Source organism: Phoca vitulina, unplaced genomic scaffold, assembly GCF_004348235.1.
Source record: "Phoca vitulina isolate PV1807 unplaced genomic scaffold, GSC_HSeal_1.0 scaffold10, whole genome shotgun sequence".
Lineage (NCBI taxonomy): Eukaryota > Metazoa > Chordata > Mammalia > Carnivora > Phocidae > Phoca > Phoca vitulina.
The window spans coordinates 6,560,288-6,569,256 of NW_022589713.1; positions in this window are offsets into that span (position 1 = coordinate 6,560,288).

Consider the following 8,969-nt stretch of genomic DNA (forward strand, 5'->3'; position numbering starts at 1 on the left):
CTCGAAAGTCACATAGCATTGCTTTCACTGTTTTCACAGCCTGTCCTGATTAAGGGAAGTAAACACAGACCTTACCTATTCGTGGGAAGAGTGTCAGAGCCACATGGTAAGAAGAGCATGTGATATGGGAAATACTGCCATCATTTTCCAACATATCTTACCTTGAATTATGGTGTCATGGAGAACAATGAAGCGTTGGTTGCAAAACAACTGGAGGTGTCAGTGTCCGAGCCAGAACACTGGGTATAATGGATGGCTAGTCCTACCCAAAGGAAATACTTACGCTGCTGATGTTTTGTATCAGCTAGCTTTAAAGTCACATCCCTTTAAAAAAGAATTCTTCATTTCAATGGAACAGGATGATTTAATATATCAAGGATACCTTTCAACAATGTAGTTTAAGGTATAATTTGTTCTATTCCTTACAAATAATGCTGTGACGCTTACAGTAAACAAATGAAAGAGACTGTAAACCACCATATAAAAGATCAAAGAAGATATGAGGAATCAGAAGGAAACTGTTTAGGAACTTTTCAAACTTGGCAATGCCTCACTTCTCTAGGGTGTATGTATTTTGATTTTTTAATCCCCATGAGACAAAAATTTTAGGACATCAAACCACAACGACCCGCAGAAGCATTTTCATCCATACCACATTCCCTACCAAATACGATACATAAACTGTTTAGAGATATTTCTCTCATTACTTTCAAATGCCTGCCTAAATATAAGGAACCTCAAATACGCGTTCCTTCAAACTGTCCTAACTGACCTTGGTTGATAATTAGAAGTTGAAAATAGAGGTGAATATTTTATAGGTGAGAAATTATAGTCTCAAAGAGCTATGTCTATATTACATGCTATTTATTAAGTCAATTATCGGTTAAACACTAATTGAAAAATAAAGTATTATAATGATATATAATATTTTGGGGAAAAATCCCAGAAGATTATGTTTATTGGCAAACTTGCACAGAATGCATGTACATATATATACACACTATAGAGACAGTGCCAAGGATATAACTAAAGAATTATTTTATTAATGGAATTTGAATTTGCAAAGCATGAAACCCTATTGTTGTCGATAATTTTGATGTGACAAATTCAGATTTATGCAATTATAATATATCTTTTGAATATATTACCTCTGACTCTTAGTTGGGTACTTACAGTTCAATCTTGAAAATGTTGATAATTTGGCTCTTGCAAATCAAAATTTAAAAACTGAAGTTAAAATACATAATCCAGAGTTTATGCCTTTGTGATAGTTTTCTGTGTAAAGGATTCTTTTTATTTTATTGGCAATTTAGTAAAAGCCTAATTATCCCTCAAGATCTAGCTCAAATATTTTGTTCCATGTTTCCATAACACTAAGCTCTGTTACAACAGTCATCATATTTTACTGTATTTACTGTATAACTTGAGTTTCCTCATGCCTCACTAGCCATGAGTACAAATGGGGTTACATGAATGATAACGATGAAAATTCCTTCAGGTTTTGTTCCAACCTGCTCAGGTAGTAACTCAGTACCCTGGAAACCACCTGTCAAACATTTTTAGTAGTACCCAGGGTTGCTTCTGGGAACGACAAGTGACTCTGGGCACTAAAAACCGGTTCCACAAGTAACATCCACTGTTTCCCACCAGGCTGACTCGGGGTGCTGTAGTGTCCACTGGGAATGTCCATCTTCTGAGGACTATGGTCTCTGCTGCTACTCTGATGAAGCTGTTCTTGATAATGATGAAATATACCAGACTGAGCCTTCATGGTGCCAAGGAGAGGGATGTACTGTGCAAAAATGGGAAGAATTCTCATCTCTGTCATCCTTTTTTTTTTTTTTTTTAAAGATTTTATTTATTTATTTGACAGAGAGGTGGGGGGAGAAAGCACAAGCAGGAGGAGCTGCAGGCAGGGGGAGAAGCAGGCTCCCTGCTGAGCAAGGAGCCAAACATGGGGCTCAATCCCAGGACCCTGGGATCATGACCAGAGACAAAGGCAGATGCTTAACCAACTGAGCCACCCAGGCACCCCTCATCTCTGTCATCCCATTTTATGCTTTGTCACTGAAGACATGAATAGCTCTGCTTTGTTCCCCTATCTCAATGGCTTTTCGTGACAATAACTCTTGTAGCTCCTCTCTCCACTAGGATCAGATTTCATTCCATGGGACTTATCTTCATTTTTTGGTCTTCACAGTCATGCAGATAGTAATCTCTAGTCTCTTCATTTCTGCCAAACAATAAGGCAAACATATGCCTTCATACAGTTGCTCTTTACTGTCACCTTCCATCCCATTCAGCTCTCCAACTAGGTCACAGATATGGTGAGAATGGCTGAGTTTCACTAGGGCTGCAGGTACAGAGCCTGACCACACTTCCTTACGTTTTCGGCTTCAGAAGACTGTAATCCCTGGAGGGCATGAAACAAGACTTTTTCTACTCTACATCAAATCAGAACTAAAAATTAAATTTAAACCAATTCACAGACCAATCCTTTAATTCTAAAGATAAGCAAATTACAGTAACTGTTAAAAATTGTGAAGATTTTACTTTGCTTACAAATTAGCAAGTTAACCTGCCACAGTATTATGGAAACTGGTAGAAGTCACAGACTCCTGGGATCAGGAAAAAACAATTCATTACTCACAACACAGCAAGAATCAATTTCACATTTACATCAAACTACTTGTCCCATAGGGGCCAAATGTTGTGTCACAGTTGAGAAGCCCCAAGCTTAGAGAATCATACTATTTTATAATGGGTTGCAAAGCAACCTGCCCAACTTTTACCCAGAGGAAAACATATTTATTATACTGGAGAGTAAACAAACCTGCTCTCTGCTCTGGGAGAAGATTCTACCTCTAACTTCCAAGGCTACTCACTACACAAACATCCTTGAAAAGATAATCTTTTCAAAGCTCAACAAAGGGCATCAGTGCCTTTGTTCACAAGACATGCAGAAACTCAGGAGACCCATGAGAAATGTCTCCTAACAATATCATGAATTAAAGTGCCCTTCTCAGTTAGTTTACTTTAGTTAGTAAATATCAAGGCCAAAGCTCAGGTCATTTGGTTCATGATCCAGCAATTTCTTCAAATTTAACAGCAACAGAAAAGGAATAGTATGATTAGTTTAGTTTCATTGATTAGCACAGCTAAGGACAAGTACAGGCTTTCCAAAATATATTTTAAAAGTTCTAATATCACTGTGGTTACTCACATTCTGTAATGAGTATTAGAATAATTGTGTAAATTCCACGCTCTTTTTCAAACTTCTACAGGGTTCATATACTGACAAAATTTAAAACAAGCAAACAAAATAAAAACAGTTAACAGCAAAGTTAAGTTTTACCTTACTCCTATGTATGTAGCTAGGGCATAAACAAGATCTGCCTTTAAATCATCAAATCAGCCTCTACTATAATTTATAGATTTTAATCAGAGATTTTCACATTTAAACAACAATATTTCTAAGTCCTTAAGCCTGAGAACCTCAGCTCTCAGGCTGCAGCCATATTTTAGAAATTGTCAGAATAAAACACAAACTCATTAATTGAGGAGGTCACATTTTATGAAATAATGTCTGGAAAAAATTGCACCCAAGTTAAACAGCTAATATTACTGTGAACAACACACTCTTTTCAGGGGTGTTATCCAAACTGCTATTGGGTGTAGCCTCAGTGTTTTATTGTATGATGATGAAAAATTATTGTGATGGTCACTAAGAGTTCTTCATGTAATGTTAACTCATTATATTCCAATGTGAAGAACTATTTTGTGATAGCTCACCCTACAATTCTATCCTGTCTCTTCAATTATATTCTTCCAGATACTTTCCAGTGTCACTCTGTATGAAATCCAAACAATAAATAAGAATATAAGTACAAGCTAGATACCTGCAGGTGTATTGGAAAGGACCTTGAACTAAGAGTAGGGAATTCTGGATCAATTCCCAGTTTCCAAAGCATGATAATAAGTGGATAAATTAAAAAAAAAAACAAAAACAAACATTTATCTACTTTCCCTATATAAATTATACCTAATTTTAACCAAAGAGTTAACAAATGTTAAAGGTTAAGATTTGATGAGCATGTTAAATGACACCATCAAATACAATCAACAAAATCTGGAATGTAGGATACTCTACAGAATGTGGATAACTTGCTTTTTATCAACAAATAATTTGCAAGGAGAAAGAAAAAGAGAGGAGATTAAAAGAGAGTTTAAAACAGATTTATGAGATGTTAACTTATTACATTGTATGATCCTTATTTGGATCTCAAAAAATTAAACTAAAAATTAAAATATTAAGGAGTCAATTGGGAATTTTGATAGAGTTAACAAATTATTGTCATTTTATGGTATAGTTATAAAATTGTGGTTAGATTTTAAAGTATCCTTAATTATGTTAGCGATACAAACTGAAATGCTTACAGATAAAATGTGTTATCTGAAATTTGTTTCAAAATAATACACCTACCACCAACTGCCCAATTAATTACAAAAGTCTCAGGCCCCCTTCTTTTTGTATCCATTGACTCTGGGAGGCAGTAAATGAGGGAGCCCAAGTTCTTTTATACCTGTGGCTTCACTCCTGAATCACTATCTTCTGCATTCAGTGACAACTAGCTTAGAAACTTTTACATTATAAGTGGAACAAAACTCAGTATTAACAGAATTATGTCAAAGTCTAAATCAAGGGTCTATGAATGAAACTTTTCTGTATTCTACAGAAAATTATCAACAATATATATATATTATAAGAAACAGCACAGAGGATCATAGGGGAAGGAAGGGAAAACTGAATGGGAAGTCATCAGAGAGAGAGACAAACCATGAGAGACTCTTAACTATAGGAAACAAAGTGAAGGTTGCTGGAGGGGATGTGGGGGATGGGATAATTGGTGATGGGCATTAAGGAGGGCATGTGATGTGATGAGCACTGGGTGCTATACACAACTGATGAATTATTGAACTCTACATTTGAAACTAATGATGTACTATATGTTGGCTAATTGAATTTAAATTAAAAAAAAATATGTGGATATTAAAATAAACCAAATAGGGCAATTTTGCTGTTGAAATATTGTGAATTTATGAAGTGGCTAATAGTTTCCTGCCTAAATTTTTGTTGAATTAAATTAATGTTGATCCAATGGTATAATTAAAATATCATTGCCTTTCTGACCATTATATCAGGTTCATGCTAACATAACCAATCTATGTACCTATGAAACAGAGCAGCCAAGACTCTGTGAGGGAACACTAATATATCTCTATACATGTAGAGTCCTTCAGGATAATCTATAAGACTTTGTAGAGCAAGATACACTGGTGACACATTTTTTACTCTTGGCAATAGTTGGGGGTCATTTTTGCATTGTTATTACTAACATTTGGTGGTCTTACTTCATCTAATTTTTGATCCTTAAGGAACCCATAGTGAATTAGAGGAACACAAGGTAATTAGCACTGTGGGAAAAAAAAAATAGTCAACATTAAAGAAGTATTAAAAATGTATTGAATTTTTAAACAAAAAAGAAGGTAATCACTCTTCTAAAACAGTTAAACTTACTCTTTTTTATAGCAAGATCTCAATGATCTTCTTTATAATTGAGGGTAGTATAACCATTGTTTTATTAACTTTGAATTAGAAACGAGTTATCCTCAGGGTTAGTCTGAGCTCTTCCTTGACAGAAGACTGAAAATCTACAGATTATGTTAATGTTTCCCAGTGATCTAACAGGTCCTTCATTCAGACCAATGTCAAAATGTAACAGGATAATGCTTGTTATTACTGGCTTCTGCTTACCCCAGAGAAATCAGAAGTGATTGTTCACCTCAAATGGAGGATTTCCATTTGTAAATGAATCAGGAGAAAACAATTACTCATTTTGATTGCTTTAGTTGGTGATGTGAACATGGAAAACCTTCTATCTGGAGGGAACAATAGATAAAAACTAAATTGGTATTTGCATAAGTTCTAAGTGCCCCCAGTGTTTGATTTAAGCTAATTTGGGGTCTGATTATAATAGTAGCAAGTAAGGGCCCTGGTGTTGAGTGTACACAAAAATCGGTTACTGAAAACCATATGGTATATACATTGGGTGACATATAACTTACTGTCCAAACGGGGACACTTTGGAGAATGAAATTGAGGGCTATTCATAATTTTGTTGTGACTGTCCCAGGCAAACCCTGATATATGATCACCTTTATATATGCAGTTATGCTATATGCATCTACCAAATGTTGAGATAAATAAATACATTGTGTAAAATTTTACCCATGGTAGTATATATTTTCTTTAAATAAAAATGAAAATAAGATGTACTTAAAGTCAATATTGTATCCCACTTGATTTGACTGAAGAGTGTTTTTTATGATGTTATAATTTAAGGAACAAAATTAGATTTTTTGGTATATTTTACGTAATAAAATCTCATTGATAGAAGTGATCATCAGAGGTAGTAATAGATTGGTCAGATAGGCTGAAAAATGAGGTTACCTGACAAAAATAATTCTACTCCTTAAATTGATTTTTCTCTTCTTTAATTGCTTTTGCATCTGTTACCAGTGCTGTACCATTTAACACTAGAATTATCAAATCCAGCTTACTCATTTCACACATGGGCAAGTCATTTAACTTCCTCAGAATTGTAGAAGGTAGTTTGGATTAGAAGCCAGGCAGTTCTTTCCTACCATGGAAACTGCCTGTCTCATGGTACTCTATCATCTGTTTGCTCACTGCACTCTAATTATACCTACAGAACGGTGCTTCCTGTACCTAGTTTGTGCTCCACTGATACAGAGCACCTCTTTGAGTCCTTGTAAAGAATGAGAAGAGTTATGTATTTCATTGAGGATTTCATAGGGGAGACAAATGAGAAGTTAAACAGTGGACACCCCCCAGCAAACAAATTAGGACTCCTTCATTAGACATGCCCTGTAGTAGACATTTTTAGAACTCACTAACATCTTATTCTGAATATACGGAAATTCTTACTTCCCAACTCCCTTGTGTTAAGTGAGATCATGTGACTAGTTTTAGTCAAGGGGTTGTGATAGAAGTGAAATGTGTTTATTGCAGATATGAGACCTTCCACTCTCTCCCTTTTCCAGCTACAGCAATCATGAGAAAGTCTTTGGTTTGGAGGATAGAGACAAAAGATGGAAGTGGCCTAGAGTGCCAAGTGTTCACTTAAAAGGCAACTGACCTGAGTAGCTGCTCAGACCCCTGGAGTGGTATGTGGAAAAAAGAAACTTTGTGTTAAGATAACTAAGACACTGATCAGTGAGGCTTGTGTGCTGCCTCAGTCTAACTTAGCTCATCCCACGAAGGACCTGTCTCTACTCCAGAGCTTCCTCTCTGCCCCCACACTACTAGGATTTTGTTTTTCTGTTCTTTCTTCCCAGAGGCCAATAGCCCCAAGATTATTACTTTTAGGTATCTCCTGTAGCAACTTACGTTTCTTTTTCCTTTATGGGCAGGGTAATTTCCCTCAAGTGCAGTTACCATCTCCAAACACATAGACAAAACCATCACTATGCTTATCTAAATAAAAGGGACTTCCAGTTTCTTCTTGAGAGTGGAATTTCTCTCTCTCTCTCTCTCTGTGTACACATACATGTGTATAAGCAATATAGCATTCTGTAATTATTCTGTAGATGATTTTGTGATTATCTTTTACTGAATCAGATGGCAAGTCTCTTGAGGATGAGAGTACCTAAGTGAGAGTCTGTGGATAAGCTACAAGTTTAATCTCTTGAAATAATAGCCATTTTTTTTTCATGGCTAGGTATATGTGCACTTTTAGTTTTCATCAGATTTTCAAAGGGGTCCTTGAATTAAAAAAAAGAATTAGGAACCACTGGTGTATGAGCAGCATGAGTTCTCAGAAGAGAAAAGAAATGGTTCTAATTTCAGCTCTGATACTAATTGTGATAAAGGTTCTTATCACTGTCCCGGATTTAGCATAGTCAGAAGAACTGATTACCCACTGTAGCTAGAGTCTGAGGTATATAAACCAGAATATAATTAATTTACTCAGAACTATATCTATAATGTACATAAAATAATTTCAGGACAGGGCATTGTCTTACTTGCTTCTTCTCTCCACTTGAGCTAATTACAAAAGACAGATTATTAACTTTTTTTTATTTTCTGACTAAGGAATCAGTCTTCACAAGAGATATTGCTGTCAGAGGACTACAGTTCAATTGGCTTGGAAGATATCCACTCCCTTGGACCATGACTGGATAGGCAAAGCCAACAACTTCTCTCTCCTCTACCCCTTTCCTTCCCTCTTTTCCATCCTTCTCTGCTCTTACCCTTCTCTTTTTTTCTCTGCTTCTAAGACTGGCCAACACTAATTCTGGGAGACTTAGTGTATAGTGTAGAGTCAGACCTTGAAAGGCCTGAATGCTGCTCTATTATTTCAAGATAATCTGCTCAGGTTTCATGAGCTGATTTAAAATTCATAATTTAATGCTGAGATATTTGCTTAGGCATTTATAAGGCTACATGCTATTGGATGAAGTGAGAGAACTGGGACTGAGAAGCAGTCCTGCCTGAGAAGGCTGCCAAATATCTTAGCACCAAGGAAATCTGCATTGTTTCCTTTGTGAAACTTACCCAATTTGCCTCCCTCCCATTTTTATTTAGAATTCATCTTCTTTGGTATTGACCTTTGACAGCATATGACCTTGGATATACATGAGTAGCTGGATCTATCTCTACTTTTAAACAATAGTCGTCACCTGGGGCGCCTGGGTGGCTCAGTCGTTAAGCGTCTGCGTTCGGCTCAGGTCATGATCCCAGCGTCCTGGGATCGAGCCCTGCATCGGGCTCCCCGCTCCGCGGGAAGCCTGCTTCTCCCTCTGCCACTCCCCCTGCTTGTGTTCCCTCTCTCGCTGTGTCTCTCTCTGTCAAATAAATAAATAAAATCTTTAAAAAAAAAAAAAAA